Source organism: Condylura cristata, unplaced genomic scaffold (genome assembly GCF_000260355.1).
Source record: "Condylura cristata isolate star-nosed mole 26May11 unplaced genomic scaffold, ConCri1.0 scaffold00043, whole genome shotgun sequence".
Taxonomy (NCBI): Eukaryota; Metazoa; Chordata; class Mammalia; order Eulipotyphla; family Talpidae; genus Condylura; species Condylura cristata.
This window is the reverse complement of record NW_004567144.1, coordinates 1,694,268-1,717,160: the sequence shown is the minus strand read 5'-3', so window position 1 is coordinate 1,717,160 and position 22,893 is coordinate 1,694,268. Positions and strand designations below refer to the sequence as shown.

Below are 22,893 nucleotides of genomic sequence, written 5' to 3'. Positions count from 1 at the left end.
TTAGGGCAACTGTTTCAATGTAAACTGTAGCTTTCCTGACAGCTCACTTGCTCTCCCTCTAAGAACTGTAGCACTTTTCTGCTGACTTTTTTTTTTAAATCTTTTGCTATCAAAGCCACCACCAAATTCATAACCACCAACACAGGTACTGCCTGTGATTCTTCCACCCAAACTGTCTCTCTTCATGGGTTCATAATTTGATTGCTGTTGCCCATTATAATTTCAAAACTCATTATAGTTTCCACCACCACCAGTTATGTATGCCAAAACTTCCTCCTTCTTTGTAATCATCATATCCCCCTCCACCACCATTATATCCACCACTTTGGTTTCCATATCCGGTCCAATACCACCACAGCCTCATATATGACAAGAGGACCACCACCATAGTTGCCACCATCACCCCCTCCATAGCTGTCTCTGATGTGGCCATCTCCACCACCATAACCTGCCTGTCACCAAAGTTTCCACCACCAAAGCCATAGCTACCTCTATGACCCATAAATTTGCTCACCACACCTCCAAGACTTACCTGTAGTCCTGCAGACTCCATTTCTTGTTTAGCCTTTTTCATTTCACAGTTATGCCCATTGGTAGTGTGATATTTCTAAACAAAAACTTTATCAAGTTTATCTTGAGCATCAAAAGTTATAAAAGCAAATTTTTTTCCACCAGTTTCCCTTCCATAATTTCTATGATTTCAATCTTGCCATACTTTTCAAAGTAATGTGTCAAGTTATATTTTCTGTATCTTATTTAATACCACCAACGACATTTTTCTACACTACTAAGTGGGCAGACATTACAGGATCCTTCCTAGGAACAGCTCCCTGTGGTGTCATTGCCTCATGTGATGAGCACACATTGCTACATCTACCTCTCCAACATAGGAATAAGTCACAAAACCAAAACCCTTGGAATATTTCGTTGGGGGTCTCTTATCAACTCATAATCTGTAATTGTTCCCTATTTGTTAAAATGTTCTTTTCAACTATCATCTGTAGTTTCACAGCTCCACCAATAAACAATTTTCTCAAGTGCGATGGCTGCCCACACCCATGACTGCAGTGGAAGTTGGGCTTGAGTCATTTATGTGGCAGTTTTACTTCCACTTTGGGGCCAGACTAGGCTCTTCCAACTAGAGTTCACTATAACAGTATTATTCATTGTAGTAATTTTTATTATCATTTATTATTATTGTTATTTAAAAGTATTATTATTAAGGATTCTACAGCACTTTTATTGCCAATTATACATAATCATCAGTTATCTATAGATTTCATGTTTTCCCAGCATTTGTCAAAAGGTATATAGCCATACCTTATAGCCATTTGTATGAGAAAGTATCCATATACCATATAGCCATTTGCATGAGAAAGCATCGACTGCAATCTGAATGAAAGTAAGGAGCACTAGTTTTTCCAGTACGATTCAGCTGACTGTGGTATAAATTTGCATAAGACCAATCTTTGTTTCTAGATCTTTATATTTAAAGACTGTTAGAATTTATGAAGCTGCTTTGACTTGCAAAAAATATCTTTTCTAACAAAAGCGCTTTCAAGCAGACAATCTAAAAGAAGTATTGTTTTCATAGTTCATATATTTATATACTGCCTTTGTTTTAATATACATATGTACCTTCTCCTCTTTTACACCTTCAAATTTTCGCTACATTTTAATGATACCATTGATAGTCATTAAGACGTAATTTAAAGAACGGTGTATTCTGTGAGAAACTTCTCAGTAGAAAAAGTAATGATGAGATGCTTATTTTGAACAATGCTGAAAATAATTTCTTGGAATTATTATAGCATGCTGAGTATTAGGAGTCTTTTTAGATTTCAAATTGATATTATAGTGATTTATAATATCCAAATTCCCTAAAGTGGTCATTCACTGAACATCTTGTTATGCAAAATAGTCACTAAATTTTCTGCAAAACATATATTAATCATTTTGGTAGAAAAAAACACATTTACTTAGCAGTTGTGTCTAGGATATCATTTAGCATTTTTAACTAAAAAGAAAATAAAAATATTATTTTAATCATTATTAAGATCAGAAGTGTATGCATTGAATATTCTTTGAAATTGAACTAGTTAATCTTTCCTCTCCTTTTATGACTTTCTGAACTAAGAGACATCACCGTGGATGATTAATAGCATTTTAGGCTTTGTTCAAGATATATCAGTCAACAATAAACATAGTTAGTTGTCAAAATTAAATGACTATTAGTCAATATAATAAATGCCAGGTAATGAAAGCATATTCCAGAATTGAGGGTTTGTTCTGGAGAACCAGGTGCTTTTGCTTTTAATCACACTCTGTTCTACCTGCCTTCAGTATTTCTAGAAATGTATCAAAAAGTATGTTATAACACAAACTCCCTTGGCTATATAACTGGGTCAAGAATTAGAATTTATTGGGCTTCTAGAGTAAAAATAATATCATTTAATGACTTCTACTGAAGTCAGAGACAAATTTTGAACCACCTTTTCTAGTTGTATTTTATTGTTCCCATTGTGCAAATGATAGTTCACATGAGGAAAAAATCAATGCTTTCTCCTGGAAGTTTTCTAGAATAATCTGTGTTTTTTTTATTTTTTATTTTTAGAGGATTCTGGCTGAAATATCAAAGGAAATATGCCTTGGAGGAATAGTAGCTTTAAATAAATGGAATATCTAAAACTATTACTAAAAATAGTCTCAATTAGTATGCACTAGACAGTGATAAGCCTAATGTACACATAAGAAATATTATCCAAGTGGAGCACAGTTTACATTGACAGCATAAGTATCATTTATTATAACAGAGCAAATGCATTTTGTGCACCTGGAATTATTTGAAATCAAACAATTTCTGTAAAACAAGCTAAAGTGTCTGTGGTCTTAATAACCCCAGTATGGACACTTGCTTCTGCATGACCATGCCTTGTCAATAGTGTTACAGGGCCACCAGTGTTATCTGGTCTTTGTTACCTTCCTGCTGTTGAGCCTCTCCAGACTAATATGAAAACCACAAAAACCCAGTCAATCACCAGTGAGAAACAGACCATTCACCTTGCTTCCCCATTGCCCCACCATGGTTACCAACCCCATAAAATCCTGCTATTCTCAGGCCAAGAGTATGGCTCAGGGCAGTGCCACCCCTCTTCTAGTATGTGATGCACAGTAAATGTCCCTTGCTTGAATCTATGATTGGGTCTTTCAATAAAGCCAGACAGGACTCCAGAAAATTTTGTCTCTCAGAACTCTGAGATTAAGCCAAAGTCAAACTTGTAGGTACAAACTGAGCAAGGTCTGTGGGTGACATGGGGACTGCTTTGACTCTTTCAAAGGAATGCTGGTCAACACTTTGGGATCCTGAGGTCTGTGTATACCCTCTCAGCCTAAAACAGTGCCATAGGATGGTGGCCTATCACTATGTGTTCTCACCTGTGTACTAAAAATTGCAAGACCATCAGACTCAAGGTCAACATCAAAGGGTTTATTTCACAAACTGGAGATGGGGGGAAAGGATTGTGTTTCTGAGATCACACGTGTCTGGCTGTCTCGCCTCAGATAGTGTCCACAACAGTGTTCCGTATATAAAAGAAAGGCTGTTCCAGCAAGATGGTGTTGTCCCGTCATGAAGGCATTGAGCTGTTGGCATGATGGTAAACAGCAGACCAGGATTCAGTTCATGGTGGCACCTAGAAGTGCTCACAGCAGGTAGCGAAATAGCTGCCCCCACCCCAGCTGCCACTGCTGCTTTCAGAGACACTTGGGCTAGGGCAGAGAGAGGGGATGCCCACATGCAGTGCAATGAAGCTATCTTGCCCTGCAGCTCAAGTAGCAGGGCTCCTCTTTCAAGCAGGCCTACATGCTAGCCTCCCTTCTGCCTGGCCATGGTCAGAAACCATGTGGGCATGGCTATGGCGATATGCCTGTCAGCATCAGGTATGCTGGGCCCACTTCCACCAGGGAAATAATATGGCTAATCTCAACCTCCACCTGCATATGGGAAAGTGCTGGGTATCATGTGTTCCCTCTTAGGAACTCTAAGGATCATGGGGAGGGAGGCCCCAGTATGCAGCCTGTTCTGTGAGTACACAAAGGAGCAACACATAGGTACTCAATCTCCCTCAGCCTGACCACCAGGCAACTCGATGAGGACATAAGAGGAGCTCCTTCCCCCTACACACACACACACAAACACACAGCTCCTGGATTGGAATTTTTCTTTGCTGCAGTCTCCTTTTAGCGACTGAGTACAGCAGGTCATGCCAAAGTCCACTTCAACAACCAGATGCAGTCGGGCTAAACCAGCACTGGTTAAATCTGGTGCCTACTACAGCACACAGCATGAACCAGGCTTGATGGTTGACCTCAGTACAATCCGAGTTTGGATTTTGAAAAACCGTGGTGGTTTTGGAGATCCATGGCTCAGATTTTAAACCTGACCAGCATAATTTGAATGCAATGGAGTTTCCTTACCCTACTCCACTGTGAGGTTTCAGTTTTAAAGACTTCATGGCTTTGTAAACAAACCAATGAGATTTAAGTGTGATCTGACACACCCAGGTTTTGTGAAATGACCAATCAGGTTTGAGCTCATAATGGTGTTTTGAAACAGACCAATCAGGTTTAAAAGTCAGGCACCCTGAATAGAATAAGCTGGGGCATTAGCCACCTTCATTCTTCGAATGGGACATGCTAGTTGGGCATTCCCTCATCAAGACCTTCATTCATTGAAAACTTTGGCATCTGATTTCCACTTGGAACAACCACTTTAGCACTATTTCTGCTTCCAGATCTGTTTCCACATCACCTGCTGACATGTGCACTGCTGGCTTTTGGCTGGATTCTCTAAAAGAGCTGTGTATGATTGGCTTATTCCCAACATTTCTGAAAGAGCTGTACATTGGTGTCTTGTTCCCTAGCACTGCCTCTAAAGGAGTTGTCTGCCATATCAGCCTGTTTGCAGCCACCTCTAAGTGCTCTCCACCACTTCTGATCCTCTAATACCTCCAGCTGAATGCTGGCCCTGCCTCCATAACATCTGGCACTACCTCCTGGTCCCGTTATATCTGTTGCGTCCAGCTTGGCTTTCAGATTTCTGCTGTGTTGTGATGTTTACCCAGCACTGTCACCTGTGACTACCTCTAGCTGCCACTATCAGTTGAGTCCTGGTCCACCACCTACCAGTATTCCACCAACTCCAGGCTCTAAGCAAAGGGACAACACCATCTTGCAAGAGCAGTCTTTAATTTGGACTACTGAACACTGCAGACACTATCTGAAGTAAGACCCTGAGCCTATTATGGACAGAGGAACTCTTTTCTTTTTCCCAATTTCTACCTTTTTAAAAAAATCTTACTCTTTATGAGTAAGGACCCACAAGCTACCCCATGCCCCATAGGCATTGTACAGTTTTAGGGAGACCACTATGACCAGGGGGAGGCCCGGGAGGAGAGGGTCATGTTTCTTGGCTTCCTTACTCGATGCGCATGGCTCTCCCAAAGCATACTTGTCAGAATTTAAACCACCAGGGGAAATTCCAATGCCCATGTCTCTGTGGTTTGAATCTAGAATGCAGTTGTAAAAAACTGGGTACGAAATAAAGAAACCCAGGCCCCCCATTCGTGGGCCCTATCCCCTAATGTACTTAATGGGGGAATTGGGGCTCATGGACGTGCCTGTATAATTGGCAGTTTCACTCCACACAACTCTGGAATGATCTATTCATTGACTCATGGTGGTGAGAAGGGTGGTGTTATTGACTTCCTTATGGTGAAGTCATTGACTTCCTTATGGGGAAGATAAGTCTGCGGTCCTAGAGAAAGCAAGAGGAGGTGAACAGAGATATTGGTGATACCCCAGGTAAACCAGTCTACTATTTAGTGATTCTCAGCAGAATACCAATAACCAGGATCCTTTGGCCATGCTTGAGCAGTAAAGCAACCTCCTCTTAAAGAGAATGAAGCTGGCTAGCCCTAGATCTTTCAATTGGTTGCAGGCTAATGATATCATCAGTGGGACTCAAGAGATGCTGTGCTTTCATGGAAAGACTGAAACATTCCAAAAGCCTGTCTCTGGATATGAGCTCCCCAACTGGTCCATAGTCCTAAACCCCTACTTTATAACACAGTGCTCCCTTCACACTGGGTGCAAAACACAGAAAATGCATACAGGACTCCCATCTTCTTCTAATCTGGTGGAGGCAGCCTTCTGGCAGTGGAGGAAGACTTGGCACAGGATGAAATAAAGAAGTATCTCAAACAGCAAGTCACCCTACTGACAGCTGTCCTACCTGGTCAGTCCAGGAGAAGACGAGGAAAGAAAAAATTTTGAGGAGAAACTTTGTTCAGTACCCCTGGCATCCAACCGGGGGATCCTTTCCTTCAAGGTGGTCAAAATTAGTGTGCTATATGCAACAAGGAGGGGGATGAGAAGGGTCACTACCCCTTTTGTCCCCAGAGAATGAGGGAAAAGGCTTGCTCCAGACCCCTGAGACTTGATGACCCATGACACAAGATAGCTTGATTCCATAATGACCAAGGGGCGAAAGGGGTCCTCAGCTAACTCCCAGCAATCAGATTCCTATTACCCTGGAGGGCCTCCAGCTGACCTTGAAATTAGGGGGACTAACGTAATCTATTTTTAATTGACACAAGAACTAACTAATTAGATTTTAATCTCCTGAACTTGTTCAATAGCTGGGATGTCATGAAAAGAGCAAACAAAGAAATTTCTTCAAACTTTAGCCTTCCTGTATATGCCAGAATGCACAGTACCCCTCCTAGGGAAAAACCTATTATGTATGTTAGGAGATACCCTTTATTTGGAAAAAACAGTAACTGCACCCAAAAGTACCATTTACATCCCAGGAGGAATTGATGGCCTTGCTAGCCACAAAAAAAAAGCAGATATACCAGTGGGGATATGCTCATAATCAACCCTGAAATTTGGGCTCAGGGACAGGTAGTAAGATATACCTCACCCATCCACATTACACTCAAGCCTCTGCCCCAAGTCCATGCTACAGCAACACCCTGCTGCTAAAACAAAGACCCTTAAAGGAGATTCTACTAGTAATTGAGAAGCACCAATTAATCCAAGGCTTAATTAAACTGTGCCATTCTTACCTGAAAGAAAATATACTGGAGTGGAAAGGATTAAAACTTCTTCCAGAACTGACTGCAACTAATGAAGTAGTAGAGGACATTCATCCGGTGGTCCCTAATGTTAGCTGCTCATCTGGGCAATTACTGGAATGGCAGGATTCCAAAAATGTCCAGAAAATACACTATTTCTCAGGGTTTTAAAAATTCTCCAGCTCTGGTGAGGTGCTGGTCAGAGAGCTGCAAGGCCTGGATTAACATTGTCTCTACATTGCAATAGGTGGATGAAATTTTGGTGGCCAGTACCTCCTAACAAGTATCTGACCTCAATGCCATCAAGATTTTGACTCACTTGTCTAGGAAAGGATTCAAGTTTTCTAGGAACAAATCTGATTCCCCAAGCAAGTTTCACACACTTAAGTTTTATAAATTAAAAAGGGAAAAGATGCTTGCCCACTGATGGAAATGAAACCATCTGCCAGATTCCCATTCTGAAAACGCAAACCCATGCCATGTAGGGATTTTAAATATGTCAAGGATTTTTTGAGCTTAAATTCCCAAATTCAATCTAATACCAAGACCTTTATATCAGTCTCTGCAATGTCAAGGCAGGTATTCCCTCCCCTGGTACAAGAATTGTGGTGTCTCCTTCCAGTAATTAAAATGTGTCATGATTAGCACTCCCACTCTGGCATTGCCCGATTTTGCCAAATACTTTGAGGGTGTCACATAGTGGTCTACTTTTTTTTTTTTTTTTAGATGTATTTATTTTGGGTCCTTTCTGGTGGCACAACGGGTTAAAACACTACACCAAGGCCCTCCCTGGTGGCGCAGCGGGTTAAAGCACTGCACTGAGAAGCTAAAGCCACTTCCGCATGAGTTCGATTCCCGCCTGCCCCGGAGGTGACCACATGGTGTGGCAGACCTCTCCTGACCCACCCGCTGCTCCCCTCAGCAGTGTACTTCGTTGATCTGCCTGTTCTGCTCCCCACTCTGTCTCTGGTGAAGCCTCTCACCGCCCCTGAGCCTCTGGCCTGTACCCCAGTTCTGTATGCATAAATACATAAATCTTTAAAAAAAAAACAAAACACTACACCAAGAAACCAAGAAGCTAAAAAGCCACTTCAGATGAGTTTGATCCCCACCCTGGAGGTGATCCACATGGGTCAGACCTCTCCTGACCTGCCCACTGTTTCCCTCGCAGTGTACTTTGTCAGTCGGCCTGTTCTGCTCCTTTCCTGTCTCTGGTGAATCTTCTCACCACTCCTGCACCTCTGACCTAAATAAATCTTTAGATGCATACAGAACTGGGGTACAGGCTCCTCTGGCCTAAATATATCTTAGATGCATACAGAACTGGGGTACAGGCCAGAGGTGTAGGGGCAGTGAGAGGATTCACTAGAGACAGAGTGGGGAGCAGAACAGGCAGATCGATGAAGTACACTGCTGAGGAGAGCAGGTCAGGAGAGGTCTGACAGGCAATGTAGAGCACCTCCTCGGTGGGGATCGAACTCGCACTGAAGCGGCTGCACTAGCTTGCAGTATTGTGCCCAAACCCATTGCACCACCAGGGAGGGCCATGGTGGCCTACTTCTACAAACACCTAGACCATACAAGCAAGGACTGGCCTCCTCGTCTTCAGGCAGTGGCAACCACAGACTCAGTCTTTATGGAAGCAGGAAAACTTATGACCAGCCTACTGCAACCTGGGCACATCCATATGATCTCCATATTAGGCACTAAGAGGGAAAACTGGCTGCCTTCCAGCTCCCTCCCAGAACCAGGCTCTACTTATGGACAATCCGGCTGTAATTCCTCTTTTCCCTTGCCTCAAGGAAATTTCCAACTTTTGATCTCTTTTCCTTTAGTTGACCAAACTTGGAGAATAGGACTGCAACATGCTAAATACTTTGAACTGTTCACTGATAGAAGCACCTACATGCTAAGTGGAAAGACATAAGATATGCAACAGAAAATCTGATAGATGTCGCTGAACGTGGATTTCTACCTCTGTTCACCGTGACTCAAAGTTGGAATTTATTGCTCTAACAAGAGCCCTTGAAAAAGCAAAGGGAAAGACCATTAATTTTTGTATTGACTCTAAGTATGCCTGTGTATTTTTGCATGCTCATGGAGAGAAAGGGGTCTCTTTTAGAATGTCAGGAGTTTAGCACCCTGATATTCTCCTTAAGTTTCTGGATCATGTGAAAACCCCTTCAATGGTTTCTGCCATTCATTTACAAGACAACCAGAAGAGAGGATTCCACTGTTCAGAAAGGGCAATAATTCTGTAGACTCATTGGTCATACATGCAGCTATTTTAGGTCCTTGTTTACAGCCTCTCCTCATCCTTATTCATCCTTATTTTTCCTTCCTCAGTTCTTCCCAATATGCACAACAGTACTTTGTAATGGCTTTTCCATGGCCCTTACAAGAAACCATGTGTTACTAGGCTGGTACTGGCAGGACTGTCCAATGACCTTGTCAGAGTGGCCCACAGTAGCATCCACTATGGGACATATATTCTCTACAATTGGGTAACTGATTCCATAATGAACTACATTATACCACAAGTTTGTTAGTCTTGTCCCATCTGCACCAGAAATAATCCCCCAAACTATTGTCCCCCAATTCCTACTGTAAGATCTGCCCAATGAGAAGAACCATGCCTTGGACATATGGATTTCATTGTAATTCTTCCTGCACTATGGAACTTCTGTTAATTTTTGGTGTTAATAGATACCTTTTCTGGGTAGGAAGAGGCTTTTCAAACCCAAATAGACACTGTCCAAGAGGTGGCAAGCCCCTTTTAACAGAAACAGTTCCCAAGTTGGGTCTCATTTCTTACTTCAAGAGTGATAATGGTCCTGCTTTTTTTCTCTCAAACTAATCAACTCGTGTACAAAACATTGTCCATCCAATGGATCCTGCAATACTCATTGAGTCCATAGGCCTTGGGCAAGGTTGAACAAACACACAGATTCTAAAGAAGCTTCTAGCCAAGTTATGCCATGAAATTACTGAAAATGGTTACAGATGTTGCTGGTAGCTTTATTCAGTCATGATGTAGCCCTATGAGGAAAAGTCAGACTTAACACCTTTGAGTTAATGTATAAGAGTCCAAGTTCCTAAACTTCCAGAAAAATCCCTTCGACCCGATAAGAAACTGATAGGAAATGCAGGTTCTCGAATATTCTACATACATTGACAAGCTAACCCAGATTCTATAGGTTTGTGGAAAACTGATTATGCCCCACCAAACTGAGATTGAGCTCCACCCTTACATGTCAGACTACTTTTATAAAAACTTGGATAAAGAGTATCCATAGGACCAGCTGTTCTCTGAATGGGAAGGACCATATATGGTTATTATGACTGCCCACTCTGCTCTTAAACTATGAGGGATGGTGCCTGGATCCATCATTACCAAGTAAAACCTTCTATTATCTCATAGGATACTCAAAAGCCTGTAAATGTGTTCAGTTATGATCGAAATTGCTATTTAGGTGACCAGAAAGATAAACACAATTCCATCACAGGGATGGCTAACTTCCTTCTAGTTGACTACTAAACTCAGCCAGGGGGTGCCTGCCTCATTTGGCTGAAATTCCTCTATGGGGCCTACACTGACATTACTGTCCCCACTCCTAGGCAGGAATTAGCTATAGAAAAAGGAAACTGTCACCCTTGGGACCCCTTAAGAACTGATGAATGGAATGTAAATGAATGGGTAGTTTTGGGGGCCCTCCCTGGTGGTGCAGCGGGTTAAAGCACAGCATTGAGAATCTAAAGTTGCTTCCTCATGAGTTCAATTCCCGCCTGCCCCGGAGGTGACCACATGGTGTGGTGGACCTCTCCTGACCCGCCCGCTGCTCCCCTCAGCAGTGTACTTCAACAATCTCCCTGTTCTGTTCCCCACTCTGTCTCTGGTGAAACCTCTCACCGCCCCTGAGCCTCTGGCCTGTACCCCGGTTCTGTATGCACAAATAAATAAATCTTTAAAAAAAATGGGTAGTTTGCTATGGGGCCATGGAACTTTGTCCTTGGTTGTTTCTCTCCTGTTGTTAAGCTGTTACAAAGTCCCTAGAACCTGGTCCTCATTATTTCCTCCCTATTGCTGAGCTCTCAAGTCACAAGGAAAACCACAAAACCCCAGTCAGTCAATCACCAGAGAGAAACACATTCAGAACCCCATTGCCTTCCTGCCCCACCCTGGTGATCAAATCCACAATACCATGCATGATCCCCTGCCATTCTCAAGTCTAGAGTGTGGTTTAGGGCAGTTACCATTCTCCTACTATGTAATCCACCGTAAATATCTCTTGCTTGAATCCTTGATAGAGTCACTTGATAAAGTCAGACAGATACTCAAACAACAGGATGATAATGATCTCAGCGTTTGTTAATGTGAGATCAAAGTTTAAGATTTACAAGGCTGATGTTGGTATTAATGATACAAGGGAAACTGAAAGTAACTTGTGCTTGATAAACTGTCATTGTCTCTTGAAATATTTAAAGGAACAACTGTTAAATTTTTATCAGGAGTATTAATTAGTTCAGTGGATACAGATACAACCTGTTGGATTTAGGGCAGTTGTTTTTATCTGGGGAAAATATTTAAGTGATTTGTTTAATCTTAAATGATAGGAGACATTAGTTATCAGAAACAATAATGTTTATGATAATAGCAATATAATAATTATATATCAATATATAATAAAATAATAATAATAAGAATTAGTGACCAGGTATAATAAGATAAAAGTGATATTCTTAATGTTTTAGAGGATATCAAAGTGGAATAATAGACCAGATTAGTGGTAAGGGATTGGAGTATTGAATTACCATAAAACTAATATTGTTTCACTGTCTTGCACAGAAACTGTCACTCTGAATTCAGTGCACTCCAGGGTAGCCCTATGAATCCTGCTTATGACTTCTAGGTATGATAGATAGTCAATAGTCAGGAGGGAATAATGTAGGTATTTTGAGCTGATAAATATGAATATAAGCATTTATACCTTCAAGTTTTATTGTTGTGTCAGTTGTTAACAGTATCTGATAAAATTTCTTTCATCATGACTCAGGCATTTTTTTCTGATGTCTTTCTCAAAGGATTAAATTTCAGGTTGAAGATATGTGGATGCTGTTTACATGATTGTTTTTGAACTACAGCTCATGCGTGTTAATGATAAATTGGAGGTATCACATGAGTCCTATGATTTCATTAATCATACCTGCTTTTAATATCAAATGAGTGATGTGACCTATAAGGAGATAAATGTGGACCCTAGCTGTATATGATCTAAATACTAAAGCAAATGGTAGTGATAACCAGTGAAAATCTGAAGAACTAAAAATACACCGGACAAAAAAAGGGGTTCTCAGGGATCCCAAATTATGAAGGAAAATCCACGTTGCCCAAAATAGTGGCTTGTGTCACCATGTACATAAAAACAAAGTTCAAAACCTAGTGTTAACACTTTTATAAGTGCAAAGTTCAAGAGAAATCAAGAGAAGGAGAAAAGCAATAAGATAGAGAAGGATTTAAAATACTAACTCCTGGGCCCTCTCTGGTGGTGCAGTGAGTTAAAACACAGCACTAAGCTAAAGCCACTTCAGCATGAGTTCGATCCCAGCCCCGGAGGTGACCCACATGGTGTGGTAGACATCTCATGACCTGCCCGCTGCTCCCCTCAACATTGTACTTGTCAGTTGGCCTGTTCTGCTCCCCCAGTCTGTCTCTGGTGAATCCTCTCACCGCCCCACACCTCTGGCCTGTACTCTAGTTCTGTATGCATAAATAAATAAATCTTTTTTTAAAAAGTATTTTTAAAATACTAACTCCTTATCACACTTTAAAAGTAAGCATTACCTGCTGGGTTTCTGCCTAAGTGGACAGGGTGAAAAACAGAGGGACCAAGTCTCATGAGCAGAGCTGTCAGGAAGATAATTAATCCAAGCTACTTCACAGCATGAAACACAATTAAGAGTTCACATAGGGCCCAAAGGACTGGAAGAAGAAGAAAGAATCAAAGTTCAAAATGTACTACTAAGATGAATTCTCCAAAGGTTCAAGACAGCAGCTGCCATAATCTCTCAAGAAAGCCAGATTGTCTTAGTTGGCCTTAGAATAAGGCCAGAACAAGTACTGAAAGACCAGCAGCTATATCTGGTCCATGAGGCTTTCCTCTCTTCTTTCCCTATTCAACATGGCCATCCAATGACTTCTTCCCTTCCAACAATCAGACTCAGGATGTCTGGTTCATAGCATGCCAAGAGTTATAATGCTAAGCTCCTGAGATGTCAATTTCAGATCAGGCATCCAGGAAGATGTCATGGGGTGAAGATTTGCATCCCCCAGTGACTTAATATATGTTTCTCACTGTTCTTCTAACAGGACATTAGTGTTTTAAAATTTAATTTTAGAATTTCATTAAATCACTTTTTATCAGTGCAGTGAATGAAAATTACAAGTTGTTTTGGTGTAAAAACAAAAATTTACAGAATTCTTTAGCAATACAATGATAAAATTATGCTGTAATATACAGCAATAACAGTAAAATGAAAATTCCTGTTGTTGGAGAGTTAAATGGAATTCACTAGTCTTTTTTAAATAAATCAAAAAGTTTTTAAGGGGGGCTTGCAAGTTGGTTCATCGCTCTCCAGAAAGGAGAAGTTTTCACCTACCCTGAGATCAAAGAAACAATACAAGAACATATTCACAGGCTACTGCAGGAAGCACTTGTCTGAAATCTGTTTGGAAGTGTTTATATAAGGCCTTTGAGACGTTGGTTACTGTCTATGTTCAATCTTTCCATTTTTAATCTGAATTATTAAAAAATAGAACTCATTTGGGATCATCCTAAACAATACCTACAATATTGAACCATCACTGATGGTTTGAATTAAAATTAAATGAAAATGGAATGTTAAATTCCATTTAGCATTGTTTGGTAGTATACTGACCATCCTGAAAGTGTCAAATGATGTAATTTTTCCAACGAGCTACTCCCCATATCCTTTTGCTAATCAGAGACTTGTCTCTGCAGTCAAGAATAACCCATTTAAATTTCTCCAAGTTATTTTTTTTCCATGTGATTACAAGAGAAATTATTTGGTCAATGTTATTTCTTTAGCATAGAGAGCCTCAAAAGCGTTACCAAGAGATTTTATGTCTTTGTATCTTGAGTTTTCTTTTATTTTTATTATAGCTATATCTAAGTAATAATAAAGCACATAACATATCTATAATTTGTTATCATCATTTTGTTTTCTCTTAGATTATTATCAAGATTAACAAAAAACATTGTTTGAAAAGAATTTTAAATTGGTGGGCTATTCCAAAAAATCTTATACTATAAATGTAAATATTTGCTTTTCCTTTCTTCTAGTTAGAAGCCTGGGAGTGAGCATTTATTTTAGTAATCAGAGATGATTTAATTTCTATTTCTGGTTTATATTTTCAGGGTGATTTTAGATCTGCAATATAAGTTTTTATTTGGGGTAAATAATAATAAGGAATTTTTTTTTTTAAAGATTTATTTATTTATTCATACAGAACTGGGGTACAGGCCAGAGGCTCAGGGGCGGTGAGAGGCTTCACCAGAGACAGAGTGGGGAGCAGAACAGGCAGATCGATGAAGTACACTGCTGAGGGAAGCAGCGGGCGGGTCAGGAGAGGTCTGGCTCGCCATGTGGTCTCCTCCGGGGCAGGCGGCAGGCGGGAATCGAACTCATGCGGAAGTGGCTTCAGATTCTCAGTGCTGTGCTTTTAACCCGCTGCGCCACCAGGGAGGGCCCAGGAATTGTTTTTAACAAATATATTGAAGCATCATGTAAATTTGCCCTCATTACATGGTATCTTGGGTTATAAATATTAGGTTTTTAAATTTTAATTTGGGAGCTAGATTTTCCTCCATATATGTACATATTCCACTCATGCTCTATGATGTCACCCATGTCAATACTCCATCTGCCTCCTCACTTTCCCAAACCCTTCTTTCTCCTCTCTCTTTCTTCTGATAGCCATTAAATTCTTTCATTAAACCTAGGAGTTATTCATTTGGTATATTTATTTCATTATTTATATTTCACAGATGAGTGAAGCCATCGACTATCTACCCATCACTTTCTGACTTATTTAATATAATCAGTTAAACATTCATTCCATGTAGTATCAAAAACTGCTTAACATCTGTATAATATACCACTGAGTATATATTTTACAGCTTCTTTATCCATTTATCTGTTGGAGGACACATAAGCTGATTCAATGACTTGGTAATTGTGCACAGAGCTGAACAATATTTCTTCACGTTATTTTGCAACTGGTCCTGGTGTGGCAGAAACTTTTTTCTTGTCTTTGCTGCTTACTATCATATTACATTATCTTCATAATAAACTTGTCATTTTTCTCTGGTGTAACTTTCTTTATTTAATTACTCCTCTTTGTAAGCTCTGGTTTCACTTTTCTGGCTGTGGCCAACACAATGCCATCCATAACAATAGCAAGAATTCTTGTTCAGTCATTCTTAGATCACCTTAACAGAGATGATGTGCAGGTTTGTCTGCTCCTATGTTCCAGTTGATCATGGTTCATGCCGAAAGACCCATGGAAATACAAACTTTCATACTGCATGATGCATCACAATCCTCATTTAAACATACATGTAGCATCACTATATGAACTGGAAAAAATAAAAGTAGGTCAAGGTTATCCAAAGGAATTTTCAACAAAATTACTTAAGACTATGTTAAAAGTACTGAAAGTTGATAGAATAATTTGGTGACCGAATGGAGCCTCCATTAATTTAAGCATTTTATAGCAGAATCAAATCTTTAAGTTTAGGTTAAAAGAATAAATAATCTGTTGAAATATTTAAAATATTTTGAGTTTAGCATTTAAAGAACTCAGTAACTTTAAAATAAGCAAACAGAAAATCACATTTATTTTTTCCTATAACCTATATGTAACTCTCTGTACTTACAATACATACTAAAATCAACTATCTATATTAATTACTATCTTTAATTAAACTAATATGTTATTTCTTTAGATACTGAAAAACACCAGTTAACAGAAACTTAAAAATCATCCAACTGGGAGAAGGCTGCCTAGAAGATGGAGCCAGAAGAAGTTCCCTGCTTTACTCTGGGGAAAATAAGCTGAGAAGTCTAGATAGGCACTGAACACAGAGAATCCCACAATATGGGATGAAACTGGAGTATTTCACAACCACCAGAGACTGATACTGACCAAATGTAACAGAATAGACATGCAAGAAATTCAATTCTCAGAACAAAGGAATGGGTGAAAATGGTGTGTGTGTGTGGGGGGGGGGAGAATAAAGCAAAGTATATAACCATGTCAGGAGGAAAGGACAAAGCTGATTGCTACAGACCTAGCACCAGGAATTATGAAAATAAGTGCTGCTTTGAGCCTGGAATATATGACACCCAATGAGGACAGAAAAGTTCAGAAATTCATGAGCTCCTGCATTTGGAGCAGGTGGGTACAGGGACTAAATAAATATACCGAAGCCACATTTTTTGCTGAGACTGTACTGAAGGCATGTAAAAAGACTGTAGATACCTAAGCCTTAGACTCAGAGGGATGTGTCAACAGGCTTGAACCATGCATGTGTAAAGCCTTCATACAATCTTCTGATGAACAACAGACATCTTCAAAACCCTCTCCCTTCAAAACAAGCTACAGACCAGCTGTCCTTGACATGAAGTGTGACATCTAATGAAAAAGGGGATGGTCTGTATCCTTAATATTCAGAAAATAATTTAATAATGAGAAGATGGAAAATACAATCAGTGACAGCCTGTTCTCAGAATAATATTATACCATATAGCAAAAACAAAGATCCAGAATCAAAAAAGAGCACATGGAAGAACTTTTCTTTCTAATAAAGTATTCAAAATTGCTGTGATGAAGATATTCAATGAAAAGAAGGAAATGCAGAAAAGTTGGTCAGAGATACACAAAGTAACACAAAGAAATCTCAAAAAAAAAAAGAAAACAAAGGAATTTCTTAAGAAATTAATGAACCAGAAATAAGAAAGTAATTGAGATGCAAGATGTGAAAGGATCAATAGCAGTGATTTTAAAAAAAAATGTAGTGAACTGTGAAAGTAAAATTATCCAAAATAAAGATAAAATCAATGACTTTGAAGATAGGCAATCATGCAAAAAGAATTCAGATGAAAGAAGAAATAAATAAATGATGAAAACAATGTAGAAACACTTTAACTATCCCATTACATGAATAAAGACAATATGAAAATAATGTGTATACCAGAGAGGGAAGAGTGACAAGTGAACAAAACCATTATAAAAAGAAGTAATGGAGGAAAAGTTCCTAAACCTGGCAAAGAAACTAAACATACAAGTTTATGAAGCAAGCAAACAAATAAACAAAAAGCAGGTCACATAAACAAGATGAGAGTTACACCAAGACACATAGTAGTGAAACTTTCAAGAATTCAAGAAAAGAAATAATATTGACGTTGATTAAAGGGAGAAACAGATAACTTAATAAGAACCCCAGTAAGGTTTGCACTGGACTACTCAGAGGAAATCCTATGGGCAAGGAGAGAACAGAACAATTAAATAAAAATACTTAAATATAGAAATACTTAAAGATTAAAAATGCCCAGCCAAGATTATTTTACACTGCAATGCCATCTTTCATACATAAAAGAAAAAAAAGACCTTTCAGATAAACAGAAGTTGAAGCAGTTTCTAAACACTAAACACCCCTGTCCATGCAATGGTAAAAAAAAGTTCACAAATCTAAATTGAAGAGAACACTCACAAATAAATGAACAAGGGAATAGAAAGATATTAAAAATTAAGGATAAACCGGCAGTAGTAAGCATTTGTATATCAATAATTATTTAAAATGTATATGAACTCACCAATTAAAAGATATAGGATGTCTGATTGACTTCAAAACAATCCAATTTTCTGCTTTCTCCAGGAAAAAACTCATAAGCTCCAAGGATATACAGGCTTAGAGTAAAAGTTTGGAAAACACTCCAAAACCAATTGATAGCCAAAAGAAAGAAGGAAGCGTCAACCATACTTTTTTTAAAAAAATATTTTATTTATTTATGCATACAGAGCTGGGGTATATGCCAGAGGTACAGGGGTGGTGAGAGGCTTCACCAGAGAGTGGGGAGCAGAACAGACCTATTGATAAAGTACACTGCAGAGGGGAGCAGCAGGCGGGTCAGGAGAGGTCTGCAGCGCCATGTGGATCATTTCCGGGGCAGGCAGGGATCGAACTCTTGCGGAAGTAGCTTTAGCTTCTTGGCGCTGTGCTCTAACCTGCTGCGCCACTGGGGAGGGCCCGAGTCACCCATATTTATATCAGAAAAAATAGATTTCTGAATAAAAAAGTGTAACAAGAGGCATAAATTGATACTATGTAATAATGAAGGGGCCCTCCCTGGTGGCGCAGCGGGTTAAAGCACTGCACTAAGAAGTCAAAGCCACTTCCGCATGAGTTCGATCCCCGCCTGCCCCGGAGGTGACCACATGGTGTGGCAGACCTCTCCTGACCTGCCTGCTGCTCCCCTCAGCAGTGTACTTTGTTGATCTGCCTGTTCTGCTCCCCACTCTGTCTCTGGTGAATCCTCTGTATTCCCTGGCCTGTACCCCAGTTCTGTATGAATAAATAAATAAATCTTTAAAAAAAATAAAAAAAAAATGAAGGGAACAATAAATCAAAAAGACCTAATATTTATCAATATATATGCAAATTAAGGAACATCAAATCTTATAAAGCAATTATTAGCAAATCTGAAGACAAATATTAGAAGAGAACATTCCAGGCAAGATAATTCAAAACCCTACTTTTAATAATGGACAAATCAAACAGCTAAAAATTAAATAAGTACACAATAGTCTTAAAGAATTGTACCACATGGGATTGATAATTGTCTATATGATACTGCACACCAAATAAGTTGAATACACATTATTTTCAATTGCTCACGGAACAACTTCCAATATTGACCATATATTGGGTCAAAAGATAAACATCAACAAATTCATGATGATTGACATCTTACCAAGAAATTTCTGTTGTCACAATGGTAATCAAATCAAATATCAGTCACAAAGAGAAAACAGAAAAAAATTCAACTATGTGTAGTGTGAACAATACACTACTGAATAGCTATTGCGTTTATGAGAAAATATTAGAAGAAATGAAAAATAACTTGAGACAAAAGACAGTGAGGATGCCACCTCTCAGAACTTATCAAACACAGCAAAAGCAATACTTAAGTGGGATGTATATAGCAATACAGGCCCATGTCAAAAAAAAAAAAAAAAAACGAAAAACAAAAAAAAAACAAGAGCTCAAATAAATAATTTTATCACCTTAAAGATGTTGAAAAAAGAACAATAAAGACATAAATCATTAGAAAATGGATCAAATAATAAATATAAAAGAAATCAAAAAGTATACAAAAGATTACAGATACCAAAAACTGATTCTTTGAAAAAAATAAACAAGATAAGCTAAACTTTAGAAGGGCTCACAAAAAAAAAAAGGAGGGGAAGAATAAAAAAAGTCAGAAATATGAAACTATCTAACTGAATAAAAAAGAAATACAGAATTTAAACAGGCCTACTATGAACAAAGGCATGGAAACAGTAATAAAAATCGACCAAAAATGTAAAGCCCAAGATGGAATGGTTTAACACGTGAATTCGATCAAATATTCAAAAATGAGTTAATATCTATTCTTCTCAAATGCTTTCAAAAACTTGAAAACTACTCTTAAGCATATTTTATGAGGTTAACATTAGTCTAACACCAAAACAAACCAAAGAGGTTATGAAAAATCCAGTGGCCAAATTCCTTAATGAGCACAGATGCAAAACATCTCAATAAAGCCATGATAATTAAAACAGTGCTGAGAAAAGACAGATACACAGATCAATGGAATAGAATCGAGAGTCCAGAAATAAAGCCACACATTTACAGACAACATACATATGAAAAAAAAAAAAAAGCAAATTATATACACTAGAACAAAGGAAGAAGGAAAGCCTCTTCAATAAATGGTGTGGGATAATTGAACTGAGTCATGCCAAAGAGTGAAGTTAGAACACTATCACACATAATACATGAAATGACGTAAAAATAAACAAAACACTTTGATGAAAGACCTGGAATCATAAGCTACATAGAAAAAGCATAGGCAAAATAACTATATGATACAAATTTCAGAAATGTTGCAGACTCTTCTCCAGTAGCAAGGGAAAAAAAAAAAAAAAGAAAATAAACAACTGACCCTCCCACTGCTCCCCTCAGCAGTGTACTTTGTCGATCTGTCCGTTCTGCTCCCCACTCTGTCTATGGTGAAGCCTCTCACTCCTCACCTCTGGCCTTTACTCCCATTCTGTATGCATAAATAAATAAATCTTAAAAATATATAGGTACACGAGCTATATAGGCAAATCTTCAAAGAAGACATACAGATGGCCCAAAGGTACATGAAAAATCATTCATCATCAGTTACCATCAGGGAACAGATCATCAAGGAAAGGCAAGTTAAAACCACCATAAACTTCTGAGAATGTTTGATATAAAAAAAATACAAATAGAGCCAAAAAAATTAGTTTTGTAGAAAAAAAAAGGAAATTTCTTACCTGCTGGTGAGAATGTAGAATGATCCTGCTCCTAAAGAAAGAAGTGTGAAGATGCCTCGAAAGATTAAGAATGGATTTACCATAAAACCCAGCAATTGCACTCTTAAGTATCTATACAAAAAGCATAAAAGCACTTATTCTAAAGGAAACCTTCATGCCTGTGTTTATAGCAGCCCTATTTAAAATAGCCAAGATATAGGAACACTCTAAATAAGTGTATCAAGAAGATGTGCAATATATATATATAATGAAATGCTACTCAGTGATCAAAAAAAGACAGACACATAGACACATGCCAATTACAGCAATGTGAATGGAACTGGAAGGCATTCTAAATGAAATGGACCAGGAAAAAGTTAAACAATGGATGGTTTAAGTTTCACCTATACATGAAATATAGAGAAATCAAGCAAAGGATGAGACAAAGACAAATTGTGAGACTGATCCTTCAAAGCAGGTAGTAGATCTGAGACATTCAGGAATGGAGAGGCAGGGGAAGAGAAAAGGAGAGAGTAGTAAAAGGGGGAATGGAAGGAGAATGCAGTGGAGTGTATTGGAGGATGGTAGGCACTTTTGTGTTGGGACAATTATGGTGATCATTCTCCCTAAAAGAAGAATTTCTATATTGTGAAAAAATAAACAAGGATGTTTAAGAAGTAAACAAGAAAAATAGTAAAAAACAAATTCACAGGGACTTAAAAATGAATTAAAATTTGTATTATAAATGAAATAAAGTATTAAAAAATAAATTCAACAACAAATTAAAAATATTATACACTGGGCCCTCCCTAGTGGTGCAATGGTTTAGGACGCAGCACCGCAAGTTAGCTGCAGTCACTTCAGTGCAAATTTGTTCCCCAGCCCAGGAGGTGACCCACATGGCTTGGCAGACTTCTGACCTGCTCGCTTCTCCCCTTAGCAGTGTACTTTGTTGATTTGCCTATTCTGCTCCCCACTCTGTCTCTGGTAAAGCTTCTCACTGTCCCTGAACCTCTGGCTTGTACTCCAGTTAATGCAGTTGGGAATACTGGACATTGTAAAAGAATGAAACTAGCACAGGGTTTGGCCTCAGCCATCCAATAATCATGTACCTTGGTGGGAGCAGCACTAAATCCTTGTACTCAAGCCTAACCAGATGCAATGACGCCCAATGTCTTCCCAAAATACTGGAACCCTGTCTGTAAGCACCTGTCATCCACTAGCTACATGCCCATGCAGTTACTTCCATGCCCCACTAAGAGCACCCAGAAATCATGCCTGCTAACACAAGAGGCATAAAGGCATTATTTGTAGGACAAGCCTGAAAAAAAAAAAAAAAAAAACAGGAAGAAGGGAGAAAAAAAAATGGTCAAGCAAGCCCTTTTGGGTACAACATAGCACAGAAAGTCAGCCTCAGAAATCAACAACTCTAACACTAGAATTTCTCTGCCTGACAGAAAGAAATCACATTCACCATAAAGAAAATACTCAAAGATCTATCTAAGAAAAAAAAAAAAAAGACAGAAGAAATAAAAAGACAGAAGAAATATAACCAACCAGCAGAAGTGTGAGATCAAATCTTTGAAAAGAAAATAAGGGCAATGAAGGATGTTAAAAGATCAATGGAAGTGGAAAAAAATCTGGAAGAAGCTATGAAAATAATATAGATAAAATAGACTACTGAATAAGCATTCTCAAAGGTACAAATATAAAAAGAACCAAGAAAGAAAAAGAAAGGGAGATACAAAGGTAAAAGTGAAAGGGATTTACAGCAAGCCATCACTAACAGTTTCCATCAAGCTCTCTTTTTCAGGCAGTACCACCAATATAAACCTCTTCAGACCCAACATATCAACAACCCCACCTATGACGGACTTCGTCATCTTCCTTAATGGCATTCTGGAGGTATAGTGGCTGCTGCCGGATCCCCTGCCGGTGACCCCTCAGCAGTGGGATGATACAATCCTGGACCTCTGGTTACAAGGCGCCTTCTTAGACCTCTCTCCTCCCCAACTAGAACTTTGTGCCTTATTTTTTTTTTTGCTCCTTGCTACCGACTCCCAGCCCATCTCTGCCCCAGGTCCTAGCCTTCAATCGCTGCCTCATTCGCTTCCTCTCTCCCCCTCGACGCCC

The 22,893-nt window shown here is 39.0% G+C and overlaps 1 pseudogene; it reads right to left on the bottom strand.

Moving 5' to 3' along the window:
* Nucleotides 1-22,643, bottom strand: LOC101635270 (annotated as a pseudogene).
* Between the last annotated feature and the right edge of the window lie 250 nt (nt 22,644-22,893).